Source organism: Cololabis saira, chromosome 5, assembly GCF_033807715.1.
Source record: "Cololabis saira isolate AMF1-May2022 chromosome 5, fColSai1.1, whole genome shotgun sequence".
In the NCBI taxonomy this organism is placed as follows: Eukaryota; Metazoa; Chordata; class Actinopteri; order Beloniformes; family Belonidae; genus Cololabis; species Cololabis saira.
Window position 1 is genome coordinate 26,429,065 of NC_084591.1, and position 15,760 is coordinate 26,444,824.

At 40.3% G+C, this 15,760-nt stretch overlaps 1 protein-coding gene across 8 annotated transcripts in view; it reads right to left on the bottom strand.

Moving 5' to 3' along the window:
* The window catches only part of mical3a (microtubule associated monooxygenase, calponin and LIM domain containing 3a), an 87,625-nt gene that overhangs the window by 56,865 nt on the left and 15,000 nt on the right, over positions 1-15,760 (bottom strand). For 7 of the 8 annotated variants that reach the window (XM_061721372.1, XM_061721374.1, XM_061721375.1 and 4 more), the window contains exon 1: positions 8,269-8,411. The exons of the other annotated variant lie outside the window; for it this stretch is intronic. The gene's annotated coding sequence lies outside the window, so the exon portion shown is untranslated. Of the gene's footprint in view, positions 1-8,268; positions 8,412-15,760 lie in introns of those variants that run through there. 8 annotated transcript variants of the gene reach the window in all.

A 15,760-nucleotide genomic window follows, 5' to 3' on the forward strand; every position in this document is an offset into this window, starting at 1 on the left:
CTCAAAGTGCTTTCCAACAGCTCAGTATCTAGACTCTTCTCCTCCATTATTCCCCGATGGTGGAACGACCCACCAAACTCTGTCTGATCTGCAGGGTCTGTACTCACTTTTTAAGAGCAAGCTAAAGGCTCAGCTCTTCAAGGAGCATTTCTGCATCTAGTAAACCTCTCTGCTCATCAAAATTAGTTAGATTTGTCCAGCTCTTTGCATGACTCAGCACTGAGTAACCTGCATGCACTTATGACAAGATAAGCACATGACGGTGTCTTTTAAGATGTAGCTTTCTTGTATTAAGGGACTGTTGTGTTGGGCAGGAAAGGAACAAAAAAATAAAATAAAATTCTAGCTCTAGCATGGCAGCACCTGAGTCCAACTGGACTCTCAGCAGTCTGACCAGCACTTACCCAGCTGTACTCTCCTATGTGATTTTGTGCTTGTGTTGTTCTCTCAAAGAAGTCGCTTTAGATAAAAGCATCTGCTATAGTAGCTATACATAAACATAAGACCAAAAGCACTAGAGGGAGCAAAAAAAGCACGGATGAATTGTAGCACAAAACAAACAAACATGGAAAGAAAAAACACACACAAAAAAGAAAAACATGAAAAAACACACAACCAAGCCCTGGACTAATTAAAAGCTGGTCTAAATAAAAAGGGTCTTTAGCTGCTTATGAATGTTTTTCATTGGATAAAAACAAAACAAACACACTTTTAGAGATACGCACCAGTTTCTCAAGGTCAGCTTCTTTTGTTTTCTGGGTGTTTTGCTTCTGTAATGATTCTTTTTTTTTGTAATTTACTTTTTATTCATTTTTCTTTTGAAACAAAACAACATACATGCGCCAACTGGGCACAACACATATAACATGGGGGAGATCTGGGTGTTAATAAGACATCAGAATCAGCATAAATACAGTATACACACATAGACACATGTACCCACACCCTTACTTATCTTGACAGCTCAGTCAGTTTCCACATATTACTCGCATATAGACACATATTCACATAGATACAGCTTCTGTAATGATTCTATTGCATTACAATTCAAACCCAGTATCTAATTTTCATCAGTCAGTTTTTAGTAAAATGATTACTTATTTCCACTTCTCTCAGTTTCTGGTTATTTTCACTGAACATTGTAGGTTTTTCCTTCTTTATTGGAAGGGTATCAACAAATTTGTCCATTTCACATGCCAAAGTCTCTCAGACATTAAAGACGAGGCAAATGTGCAGACAGCCAACACTATTTCTTTTTAAATTAATATTAGTGACAGCCTCAGGAAGTAGGGTTACAAGCGCAGACACCTCTAAACTGCTTATGGGTGTTGTTCTTCATCAATTACTGCTTTTTGACAGATCTCTGAATAGCAAAGTGACGAAACAAACCCTCTTCAAGTCCCACCTCTCCCACCCTTCAGGGCCCATCAAGAGCAGGACTCCGGAGAATATGTGCTTATTTGTGTTATTTATTTGTAGTTTCACAGCCGAGCCCGGAGCGAGATGCTGGCTTTATATCCGGTTACTCACGTACTTAAATCCATCCCTCACAGAGAAGTATCAGGTGTAATCTGAGATTTGGACGGCAACACAGAGTCAACACAGACAAGTCTCGGAGGATTAGTCGTGACCGATGTGGAATGGAGGCAAGCAGGAGGCAACATGAAAGTAAGAGAGGCGAGGATGAGATGAGTCCTCTGACACGTCAATGGAGGAGATACCAGATGAAAAGAAATAAAAAATGCAAATTTAAAAAGAAACATCTGGAAAGGATTTACCCTTGACAGTATCTGAAATGTCAGCCTCAGTGGTTCTACAAACCAAACATCTCTGTATGTTAATCCACGAGGAGTGACGGACCGGAATAAAAACAGCTGCGCTCCGACATGAAAGCCAGCAGTGGAAGTCTCATAAATCAGACATACAACTGATATACGCAGGCTTTCCAACACTGGTTTTTTCTTCTTATTATTATTCTGTCAGGTCATGGGAAAACTAGGGAGCAACTCTGACCACCGCCTCAGCTGTCCTCACGCCGTCTCTATAATCACAAGACGTAAAATGATGGAGATGCTGTCCTGCTCTTACGTCACTCCTCGTGCAGGTGTGTGGGCATATAAAAGGTGGCCTTGTATTGACCACACACGCAAAAGGAATAGAGACGACACAGAAACGGAACATGCAACAGCCATTACAATCCCTAATCCTGCAACATCCACGCTTGGTTTCTTTAATCTCTGCGTGTGGGCGCGGCCGTGAGCGGCTCAGATGGTAAACAAGTTGCAGGGCCGTGTGGGGACTGAGTCACAGACTCAGACATCTGCAGCGTTGTAGTGAGTACTACATTGACCTTTTAATCAGTCTCAAACATCCACAAAACCCGTCAGTGTCAAAGTGCAGAGACGGCGAAACATCAGACGGGTCAAGACTCACCCTCATAAATACAAGGTGTAGTAATTAAGGGCATATTGATACAATTAATTATCCATTGCTGGGTTTTACTTGGTCATTTTCACTATAACTAGGCAGTTATTTATTGCACCTGACGACAGGTTTCTGCGATGAAAGACCAGCCAGGATGCGGTGCTTGTAACTAAACCAGATCTGAAGCCTTAATACAGAAAAATACAAGTCAGGAGCAGGAAACAAGGGCACTACGCTAGAGAATCAAAGTGAAATCAGATGTGGCCTCTTGGGAGGGCAGTGGTTTACTGGGGTGGGTTCTTGGGTTTGGGCTCAGTGGCTGACTGAGGCTGTTCGATGACTTACTGTTGAAAAGGACAAGTTGTTTTATATGAATGAAGGGGTAAATAAAGCAGCTGCTTGGTAACACCTCTGATGCCTCATGTCCAAGTGCAGATCTATGGTTTAATTTGGGATTCCAGGATTAAAACTTTGCAAAGGTTTGAGCTCAATAGGCAAAAAAAAAATATGTTCATATTTGGGGGGGAAAGGAGGTTAATGGTGCTTAATCTACCTGTAACATTAAAGTCTGAGACTCCTGATGGTTATTTAAGAGTTCAGGAGTTATTCAAATCCCCGTCAGGAGCTTATTTTAATGAAAGCAAATGATAATGTTTAAGCTGGAAGTGAATGGCTTTAAAGAAATCCAGTAGCTAGGTTTAGCTTTCCAATACGATTTTAAATTTAAAACCTTATTTTCAGCAGCATCAGTGACTTTTTCTAAAGAGCAAATCAGAGCAACTCCACATATTTCAGTAATGCACAACTTATTTGTGTTTTACCGGAGGTCTCAATATTTTGCAACTAAAAGTCACAATGAGGACATAAAGTCATAAGATTAGTAATCACAACAAGGGGAAATAGCCTATTTTAAATGTAACAGTAAGATACAAAGTAAATCCTCGCTGGAAACTAGAAATCAACTAAATCCGAATTTTTTTTCTTTTTTTTTTTCTTTACAATCTGCTGATTCTAAAAACTGAAATGAAAGCAGACGGGAACTTAATCAACACATGAGTGATCACAGAGGCTGCTGGCTATGTGTGCGCTAAGCTTTACAGTCTTGGCTTCAGACAAGTCACACAAACTGGATGTAAAGTCATTGAATAAGTTCTTGATGAAAAATTATTTAAGAAAGGAGAGGTAACACGTTTAGTCTGCATTTCATGAGTCACCGAGGGCGGCCGCGTGCGTGTCCAGCCACGCGATGCACAGCATTTGACATGACTGATCTTGAAACAATAAAATGTTACTGGGCGTTTCCCGCACACCTGTCTTTTAAGTGCATCTCCATAATGTTGATGTCAGTCCCCGTGAACAGAGCGTTAAGTAAAACCGCTGCTCAGCTTGAGGGATCAAGGGTCAGCAGACAGCCCACATGTCAACAATCTCATAGACGTGGCCTCAGGAATGCATTTGTCATATTGACCCACTTCTGACCTGTAAGGTAGAAGGAGCAGCCAAGTAGTAAGCCTTTAATCCACAGCTGGGGGAAAGCACTAGGGCAAGTGGACCGACGCCATCTAGTAAAATCACACACTTGAACCGCTGGTTCTACAGTCAGCTGTCCAAGTGGAACCTGCACACTGTGGGGTTTTCAGGCCCAGATATTTAACTGGCATTAGTAGAAGACACTTTCATCAACTTTTTGAAAAAAAATTAAGAAATATAGACATTTTCTGCTCCAAAAGTCTTTATAGTATTCTGGTAATGGAACGCATTACCAGAAGAATTAAAATATAGCAAAAATGTGTTGAATTTTAAAAAAAAGGTATAAAGACATGATGATGGATAAGTACAGACGTGTTCCCGGGTAATGGAATGATGGCATAAAGAAAGGAAACAAAAGGATGGGTATATTGAGTATCATTTTTATAATAATTTAAATAATCCTTTTTTTTAACATGTGTGTGCAGATACATGCATGTATGTAAGTGTAAGCATGTGTAGTGTACATATGTATGTGGATATGTAATGTGCTAGTATATATGTATGTACATGTATGGATATATGTGTAGGTACGTATGTTAGTACGTAAGTAGTTAGGTATGCATGTAAATATGCATATGTTTTTTGTTGTTGTTAGCTATTATTCATTTGTTGTATTTATTTATATTTATATGTAAGAAGGGGGGGCATTCATAAGCTGAGGCTTCAGCCCTGCCCCTTTGGTCGTGACCTAAGTGTACATGCTTGGTGGTGACCAATACATTTTTTTCATTCATTCATTCATAGTATCATAACGCCCTCCATCGAACCAAACCACCCCTCAGAAATCCTCCGACCATCACCGTGAGCTCACTCAGCACAGTACTCAACTGAAAGGGCAACAACATAACTCTCCCTCAACACATTTATTTCATTACACGAAGTGAATGCTGAGGACAGAAGCCCTAAAACGGTTTACAAAATTCCATGAGCACGGAGTCACGCGTCTCTCCTTTTAAGGGCTCTTTTGCAGTCTAGACCTGCTCCAACACTGATGTTAGTTAGACACCAGCGGGTGGCTCCGTGCTTTGGATGAGTCACCTGGAGCAACAATCCACAGGACAAAACCTGAAAGTTGGGCTACATCCAATCACTCGTGACACAGCAGGACCTGCCTTCAGGATATCCTTCCTACTGTCCTTTCATCTAACGCACTTTCCAAATCCATTTTAACTTGAAAGGTCACAGAGGGCGAGGGGGGGAAATCGAGGAACGCATTCACTTCTCCCCTCTGAGCGACGGCCAGCACAGGAACAGTGACTCTGTGCCACCTTTTCCCTCACACCATTTAAAAAAAAAAAAGAAAAAAGAAATGCCTGTGAAAGGAGGGCATTGGTTTACTTTAAATAGTTCCTGTTTAATTGCGTGCTATGCCGTTTCAGTTCATTTACAATGGTTGATTTTATGATACAGGAATAGAACTTTGCTACCGTGACATGACTTCACTAGAAAAAGGATCCAAAGGGTTTGCCAAAAAAGGACAGAAAATTCAATCAGAAAAGAAATGTTTATGATGGATTATGTATATTGTTTAACTGCACAAGCATGCTCCGTGGCAGAAAACACAACTAATGAAATAATTTATTATAATATGCAATATGTAGGGTTTATTGTGACATGTTTTGTTGAAGAAGAAAATAAAAAGCAAGTCTGTGAATATCCAGTGAAACGAATAGGTTGTATAAATTAGTGCATTCATTTTTAATTAAAGGTGGTTGTGATTTTCAAACAGAAATTTTAAAACGCTTGTAAGAAAGACAAATATGACCAATACCAAAACAAAAACAGCCAAAAGTTTAGAAACTTAAGGTGTTCTTAAGTCCACCTTAAGATGCTGCGTACAGCATGTTTCTACAAGTTTGAGCAGCTTCTCTGTAATACAAGACAAAATTGCAGCCATCTCCTTTAAAAATAGAAAAAACATACTTTCTCCTCCCTCTTTGCTTCCCATGCTGATCTTATGGAAGATTAACTCAAATTTTAAACATATAAAGATCATAACACACAGAGAATATTGCCCACTTTCCCATCAGCAACAGCACCATGTGACTTCAGGAGATACCCAACCCGCTGCATTGCAGCTCCAAACAGTGGAAAAAGGAAGTTGGTGAAATGTAAGAAACATCTGAGATCAATATTACTGATCAATAGGACAGAGGCGCCGTCGCTCAAATGAGAAAGAATGAGACTGGGTCTGATGGACAGTCCTGTCAGGTCAGGACTGTCCCGCTCCATTAAGCCACAGACTGACTCCTGGTTCTGTCAGCTGATGTATGGCTCCATCTGGGTCAGCGAGAGCACTATGTCTCTCAATGCTAAAGCCAATGTGCAGTCAGTCAAGAGGACTCAAAGCAGGCAAACAAAAGTGTGCATCAGTCATGATTTGGGCTTGATGAAGGACTGTGCTGTGGATCGTTTGTGTGCTGTACATCTCCTCACTGGGTGGCCAGGGAGGGTCATGATCAACCCGCACTCAGATCCACATCAGAACTGTTTCCACATTGCACATCATCATATTTATTCATTTTTTATTTTTAATCTACACTTGACACTTTCATTGAGGCGCTGCATTGTTATGTTATTATATGTTACTAACAAAGTTTTTCTGTTTGTCGTTGATACTAACCTTTGTTTTTTCGGGCATCTATGTAGCTGCTGAATACTTTGTATTTCCCCTGGGATTAATAAAGTAAGTAAGTAAGTAAGTAAGTAAGTAAGTATCTAAGTATCTATCTATCTATCTATCTATCTATCCAACAGGGTACACCTCTATTAACAACAACTTTTTAGATTTCAAAAGGTGCCACATTAAATGCTCCACCTGATTCTCCTTTTCACTGACCTAATCAAAGAGACAGACCTTATGAATAAGTAAATAGACAGTGTCATGGTCACGTTTCACATCAGTTGAGACATTTCCAACTGAACAGATGCAGAGCTTGGTGCAGATATATTTACTGTATTTTAGTGGCTCCCTGCGCAACTCTGGACCATCTGTGTTATTATTCTACATGCCATGCTACACATATCTGTGACACATAACATGTGTAGAGTTACATAAGCATTAAATAAACCAAGTTCCCCCCACACCGACATTTAATCGCTGTTGAAACTAACAAAAAAACGTTTTTTTCAGCTTTTGTAACTTTATTTAGATCCAAATACTGTTACTGTAATTAAAAATTAAAGCTGTTTAACGAAGTGTATCTGCACTTCTGTGCGCTTTTGCCGTCTCGGCCCTGACCGTGTAGCCTACTATCCAGGGGCGAAAAACCCGGGGGGGACAGGGGGGACAAGTCCCCCCCATTAGTAAAGCTGTCCCCCCCTAGAATAATTTGAGACAGAATTAATAATTTTGGAACAATGCAGTAGTATTTAGTAGTGATGCACCAAAATAAAAATGTGTGGCCGAAACCGAAATCGAAAATAATAATAAACAGTAAAATCTCATTACACTTAAAACAAGACTCATCACTGGAAAAAAACAACAATTTTCACCTGTTAAATTTTCACTTGATATAAGTAGAAAAATCTGCCAGTGGAACAAGATTTATCTTCTCATTACAAGCAAAAAAATCTTGTTCCACTGGCAGATTTTTCTACTTATTTCAAGTGAAAATCTACTTGAAACAGGTGAAAATTGTTGTTTTTTCCAGTGATGAGTCTTGTTTTAAGTGTAATGAGATTTTTTTTAACTAAAAATGAGACATTTTAACTAGAAATAAGACAAATATTCTTGTTAAGATTTTGGGTTTTTGCATTGTATTATGTCAGATGTGCTGTATTATTGCCACCTTCCACCTAATACCATTGTTTTGTATTACTCTAAGAAAGGTCTTCTGCCTGTTTGCGAGATAGAGATGAAAATGTCAAAATGCTGTATTAAAAGGAAGGCTAAAACTTTTATTCCTTGTCCCCCACTGGATTTATTCTCTAAAATTTTACTGTTTATTGTCCCCCCCAACTATGAAACGGGATTTTCGCCCCTGCTACTATCAATAAATACAACTTGATTTGCAATCTGGAGGAAATGCTGGCAGAGGTTGTTCTTGCAGGACTGAATGGTGCCACCAACCACTGCATTCCGCAGGCTGTCCCATTCAATTAAAGCCGAGCAGGATGCACCAGCAGACAGTCCCCGTATAATGCATGTACAACATGTCAGATTGATCGTGTGCTTAAGCAGTTAAGTCGTTAGTTGCACTAATAAAAATCCACCGAGCGTGTCATTCCCAGGCGTGCAGAAGTGCAGTCCCCAGATCCCACGGTCACGTTAACACGCTGAGTTTGTTATACGACAGGACTGCGGACTCCTACCTTTGAATCCTCCTGTGTTTACAGTCCACTCGTGTAAGGTGAGGATGAATCCATATCCCTGTGCTGACCTAGTTTTCACAAGTAAAATCCAAAGTGTTTGTCACTTATGTAGGTAATAACGCTCCGTTCAGACTAGTTCCCAGGGCCGAACGGCAGAGGGACAAGGCGCAACTTGAAACTGACAGAGAGGGATTGGTCGAGACCATAATGGCTGGAAGGAGGGGGGGAGTGAAAGTCTACTCGTAACAATAGGGTATAGAACGTGTGATAAATGACACATCTAACTGTATTAACTTTAGAATGCAAGTAAATAAAATCAGTAAAATAGTAAATGTTGTGATAAATCCGTCTGAAACGTGTTTTTAAGTAAATGTCTTTGACTACGTAAGGTGGGGAACCCCCACCACTCCTTGAAGTCAGTCCTCGTGTCTTTGCTCAGTTTAATCCGATTGGTCTCTTCCAACGTGACGCAGCAGCGCTGCCGCGTTCAGTATATGTCGGAGACAACAAAACTAGTTACAAAACATGGGGAATTGACAAGTTTGATGCCTTTTGTGGTTTCCTAAAAATACACAGAACTTAAAACTATCTATTGTCTTGAAGTATTCCACGATTGTCAAATAATAAACAATTAATTGCTGTAATTAAGAAGAGACATTTAGAAAGATAGGTGTCAACAACTACGAGCTTAAAGTAAGCACAGTAATAAAGTGATAAATGCGGTTTTCTCGGAAAATGAATGGATAATATCTGGCATGTTGACTTCAGTTAAATCAAATTCTTTCAAAAGAGTGTTTATCCGAATCTGCTCAACTGTCATCCTGTTGGGACTAAGAGGAAATCTATTTTTGTTGATTTGTTCGACTGAGTTATCAGAGCAATTCAATGAGTAAAGTGTGGCACCCAGCTGTTTTTTACTTTTTTATATGGTCCCAATAAAAGTAGAGACAGTATTAATTCAAGTCATGCACTGATTAGATTGCATGACGTAGGTGATTGCAATAATTCCTCAGTTACATTGGCCTGTAATGTATTTTCACATGGAATCTATACTGCAGACTTCCAAAGTTTATGTACACATATATATATATATATATATATATATATATATATATATATATATATATATATATATATATATATGTATATGTATATATGTATATATGTATAAACTCACTTCATTTTCCATACTCATCAACCTACGGCAGACAGGGATAAAAAACACAAGAAATAAAATCAAACTACAAAATCAAAGTGCTACTAATAATCCCTGAAAATGATTATAATGTGTGAAGTCCACCAAAATTACAATTGGCTAATCTGTTCAACTGGCTTACATGCGGCTAAACATGATACAGTAGTAAAATGTCACAACTTAAGGTTGAATTGTATGCACTTTGACAAGTAAAAGGTTGTATCTGGTTGTCAGATAGCCCACCTGGTTAAGCAGGTGTCCCTCTGTACAAAGGCTGCAGTCCTCGTGCAGTCAGACCAGGTTCAAGTCCTGACCTGTTGCCCTTTTCTACATGTTTTCCCCCCTTTATCTATTGTCTATTCTCTGCTGATTACAGTGCGACGATAGGCTTTTCTTGACCATGCTAGAAGGAGGAACCTTGCTGCCACAATCAGCTCTGCGCACATTACACAGTCAGTCTCTCCCTCTCAAGAATCAAGCAAGGGACAGACCTTTCTCTCACTTCCTGTCTTTGGAGTGATATGCTTGTGAGCCTGGTTTTTGAGAGAACAGTGACACAAGGCACTTACAACCCCTGATAAAGACCCTGTGTAAACATGCATTTAAATACAGCCATGTGGGCAGAACTGCATCTACAACATTTTAGTTCAATTTGTTTGAATAAGGGGGAAAAGAAAGTTAAATGGTATGCATATGTTTCAGTCAAGCACAATATCATGTGATATACTACCCAGATGGCATTTGCCTAAAGTGAGGACTGAGCAGGAATCCTGCATGTAAGAAAGTGTACTCCTGCATTTCAAGCCTTCAACACAGCCCAAACAATGTTATTATCTCCCATCAGATTGGTGTTTTGGGAGTTTGGACCTCTGGGAATATCTTCCACTGTTTGTAATATTCTTTGATCCCTTCAGCCCCGCCTAAGTAGCGTTCTCCGGGTCCACTCCTGTTCTGCTAAAGGATCCTTCTACTATAGAGGGTTTACCCCGAGAAGTGACTGAGAGTTCCTCCCTCATGTTAAGGTGGTATTAAAATAACATCCATGTGAATGCCAAGGCGCAGCTTTACCCATCAGAACATTTCATTGTAAGATCAACAGCTTTACTGACCTGTACCTGTCGGTGGTTTTAACGATTTGGCTGATCTTGTAGGTATAAGTCTCCATGTTTTACTGTTCCTTAAAACAAGGATTTTGATAGCTGAAATAAATTAAAAGCTGCTTTGTGATTTCCAATTTCCACAATGAAACTACTCTCCTAATTGAAGACAGCCACATTATACCACAGCTCCCACTTGTTAATTCAGTACTATGAAGTGCAAACCTGTAATTCAAAACAGCTACCGCCTGATTATGAATGTACTTGCAGGCAGGAAGACTTATTGTTTCTACCACCACACAGGCATTCCACATATGAGGTCTTCACTCAGAACAGGCTGTCCTAGTCGGATTTGTGTGGATTTGCTAATTAAACAGAACCACAGGAGGATGCAGGGAGCCGAGCAGGCCCGCTTGTGTAAGACTCAGAGAGAGAGAGTGAGAGAGAGAAAGAGAAAGAGAGGGAATGAGAGAGAGAGAGAAGAAGATGACAGATTTAAAGCACTGGCAATGAAAAAATGGATGAAGATTACAAGCCTGAGGCGACCTGACCTGCAGCTGTAACATAATGCATTGGGGAGTTTCAGCGCGTACGGAAACTGCCTCTAATTGTGCCGAGCTCTTTGGTTCCCACCACACCTCTGTTCATTACAGAGGGTTGTCCTTTCCCGTCAGTGGATGCTGAATGAAGCATACAAACAAAGGCTTGTCTGCCTAAGGTGAAGCAGCCTGCGTTTATTCTCCATATCACAAAGGAATTACACGTGATGTCATCCCTGACATCTTCAAAGGGACTTGCCTAATCACACCATCGCACACGGATGACAACAAACTGGACAAGATATTTCATTCATATCAGATGGAACTGATAGAGGATAAAAACGGTGAAGCACTTACTTTACTGAAGGAAGACGCGCTCAACCTGAAGGTCCAAAAAATGTATTTCTTTGGCTGGGAGTGCGATTGGTCCCTTCTATAATCCTTCTTCCTTTTCACCCTTCCCTGTCTGCCTCTCCGCCTGCATTCTCTCCCCCTCCTCTTCTCACCACAGCAAGATGCTGCCTGGACCAGTGTTTGTTGTCATGGTAACCAACAATGTGGGGGTGGGTGGGGTTGGGGGGGGGGGGGGGGGGGGACCATGTGACCTGGTCTCTTTTGGTGCTGATTGGCCAGATGAAATGACATAAGGAAGGGGTAGATGGGGGGAGGGAGTGATGTCACACACCCACCAGTTCACAGATTGGAGGAATCCTCAGGAAGGCTGCAGACAAGCACACAGACACAATGGGTGTCTTCTTGAGGTGGGGTTGATATGAGGTGGAACACTGACTGACTGATTTAGTGGCTTGCGTACTGGCTTACAGGATTTCTGACGTCTTGAGGTGTCAGTCTGGACACGTCTCAGCTTGAAAGAGCCTCCTCTCATCTGCATTGCTGCTGCTGCAGCTCTGAAATACTTTCCTAACTACCAGGTCCCAGGATGCAGAAATAACTCAAGCAGTTTTTCAAGCAGTCCCATTTGAGGGTGTTTGACCTCCTGATCACTCACACTTCAGCTTCCTACAGAGGCTGCAGAAATCTATTCATATAAGCCAAAGAGCGATGCCAACACAAACCCAACTTCTGCTATTCATCCAGACACAGTAATACTCAATGCATGTAAAGGTAAATATTCAAAGAGCAAACCAAGAGGACACAAAAGCAGACTGTCTCTCCTAGCCATGCAGTGTATTCCCTGAATTAAGACATTACACTGGTGTTGCCTCTATCTTTATGAAGTAGAGTAGAGTAAAACTAAGAAACTAAGAGTACTAATGCAACGTTTGGAATTCTATAATAATAAACACACATTCATCTGTAATACATTTGAGGTGTTGTAAAGACATAAAACCTTTGGAAAATGCTGGCACAAGAATAGCAGCGCTTGAGCTCTTGAGTTGGAGAGACACAAAGGCTTACTGCATTCATTGAGACAATATAAAAGGAAAAGAAAAATCAAAAAAGAGCTTTCATACTTTGGGAAACTAGGGCTCAGTCAATTTCATGCTCATTCCCAGAGATGACATGAGTGATCATGGTCCAAACTTGTTGTCCAGGCTGTTGTGTAACAGTCTTGGGATCGGTCCAGTTCTCCCAGAGATGAAAAATGTTCTTGTTCTGGAGAACTCATGTTGATTTTTATGAAAGATGGCATGTCTGCCAGCTTGGAAGTCCTCATATTTGAGGATCATAAATGATGGTTTTGTTTTCTGTCATCAATTGTGTTCGTTGGAAACGTTGCTTTGCATATTTAGGGAACAGTGTGTGCATATGTGGGTTTATTTTTCTTTTCTTTATAGTCAAAAGCAGACACACACCTTTTGTTGACTTGTGTTTACATACAGTCGCTCTTCATCCTCTTTGGAGTGCAATTTGCTCTTGTTTTTTTTCTTTACCCTTTTTTACTGAATGCATACTGTCTGAAATGTACGTCAGACATCATGCTGAGAGGGCTACCGGGACAGCATTATACATTATTCAGTCATTTTACATTATTCAGTCATTTTACTCCTACTGGTATAAGTAGACATTTACGTTTATTAATAAAATATGCACTACTGTCTCCAAAGCCATCTGTTTGAGACACTGTACATAATGGTGTTATTAAGTGTCTCTTTTTTTTTTCTTCTTGCCAGCAGTCACAAGTTGCCTGCTAAGAGCTTCCCGTCCCCCCATCTGCATCATACTATGCTTTGTTTTTCCTGGAATAAACACAGTTTGTATTTTACTTAAACAATATTTTTGGAAAAGAAACTGTAGGTATTTCTTTTTCTTCTTTTAGACAATCTTGTAAGGATGAGGGAAATGAATATCCTAAATGATGAACTGAATGAATACTTCAGTTTTTGCACAGAGAAATGTGATATTTGGTGTCAGATTCACTTAAACGGCTAAAACAAAAGAAGGCACTGCATCCGCGGGCATGAATACAGTAGGCGAGAGAGATAACGAGAGCAGTCACACTAATAGGGGATCTCATCATGTTCATGGTTTGCAATCAGGAAGCAGTTATGGGCCAGTGAGCACTCAGCTGCAGGAGAAGGAGGAAGAGTGTGAATTTCAGAGGACTGGCATTTACTCCTGAGTTGAATTGAGTTGAGTTGAATGCCCCCCCAACACAGAAATTGTGTTTGAGTGAAATCCTACAACTGCATTTTCAGGTGTTTTGACCAATAATGACAACATTGCAGGTGAACAGGTATTGCCAAATCAAAGGACCAAAGAAAAAAGAAGAAAAGAAAAAAACACACTTGTATGGAATTACTTGCCAACATAAATGGCAAAGACAATAATAGAGGTCAGACAAAAAGGTCAATCAGTGTTTGTTTTCACAATGAAAGTCACTATTCGATGTAAGTCTAAATAGGTCAGTTGAAAAGTGTATATTAAGTCAAAATGACTTGTTACAGAGGTGGATCCGTCTAGATAACAGAAGACTGAAAAGCACAGCTCTCAGGGAGATCAAGAGCAACACCAAAGATTCAGCAGCGAGCATCACTTCAGAGAACACTGAGAATTATCACATGCAGCTTAGTTCACAGTCTGCTTGGTACAGGGTCAACAAGTAAGCGATACAGCAGAAAGTCCCAGATGAACACAATATGAACCCTACCATTTCAGACGCGCCATATTGAAAAACATCTTCTAAGAATCACATCAGTATTTTTGGTAACATGAATCCAGCCAGTTCTGTAACTTGAACATTCAATTTCCTCCAGAAACATGAGCATTAACTCTGCAAAAAAACCACATAAATCAGTTCCAGTATAATGCCCCTGAGCATGATGGTTGGATGAAAAAATTAGGAGACTGTGTGTGTGAGAGGGAGAGAGAGAGAGAGAGAGAGAGAGAGAGAGAGAGAGAGAGAGAGAGAGAGAGAGAGAGAGAGAGAGAGAGAGAGAGGTGGTAGGGGGTCCAGCAGAGGAATCAAGCTGGAGAACAAACGTTTCCTTGGGAAAACACACCATATGTGGCAGAGGAGAGGGAAAGAGCAAACAATGAGGGCAAATTCAGGAGGTCTGGCTGTGTCTGTGGCTGTCTGAGCAGATCTAAATATAACTGCATGTGTTTAGGAGACCTCAAACCAAGGCTGCGCAAGGACTCAAGCTGCAGCGGTAACCAGGGCGCAGCCTCACTGAACCCGTTTCTCACACTGCCGGTCATTTAACTGTGACCGTGAACCACGAACACTGTGAGTTATGAATCCGGCCTGTCCTGCGAGTTAAAAGGGGTCAAAGTGCATGGATGTGACTCTCTTTCACTGGCCCTGTCCTGATCATTAGCAACACACAAGGATGTTCAAGGCCCAAGTAAAGCTTTGGATGTCATGACTCAGGGCCAAAGGTGAGTGGAGTAGATGTCTGTATTGGCTTTAACCGTCTGTCTGTCTGTCTGTCTGTCTGTCTATCTATCTATCTATCTATCTATCTATCTATCTTGGCAGCAATTTGGGCAACGCTGTAAAGAAGAAAGTTTGCTGTAGTCATTAGCTCTACAAAATTATCAAAGTTATATATCTTTTTAATAGCAGACAAATTGACTTATAAAGCATAGAAACCAGATGCAGAACAAAAATCATGAACAGATTTCATAAACATCCCAGCAACCCGTGACAGGGAGTGGAGCTCTTTCCCTGCTCTGCCAGTCAAAATGTTCATGGGGTAAAATTTAAAAAAAGCGCCTTAAAATTGTAGTTGATTTCTGCATTTATTTATGCAAGAAAATATATACATCAACAATATAAATTGTAAAAATGATTTCCACTTCTGAACTGGCAAAAGGACTATATAGTAAGGCTCTAAAATGTAACTTATTCTGTCTCATCTGCTCTGTTGGCTGATAAAGTTCATGGAAACTGATCGTTTCTTTTGCTGATGAAAAAGTAAAGATGACATTTTATATTTAAAAGGGATTAATCATCAATTTCTGAATTACATTAGTATAGGAGGGCTAGAAATGTGCAACAAACAAAATTGCCTGAAATCCATAGACTTGCACTGTTTTATTAATCAAGGGTATCATCATCGTCATCATCGTAAATGTTTTACTAGAGTAAATAAAAACAATATACAAGCTTTCTTTAAGCCATTTCACAGGTCTGCTCTAGTAAAAAAAAAAAAAACCCCAACAGTGGTTAAGAAAAACTCCCCTTGAGCTTTTTT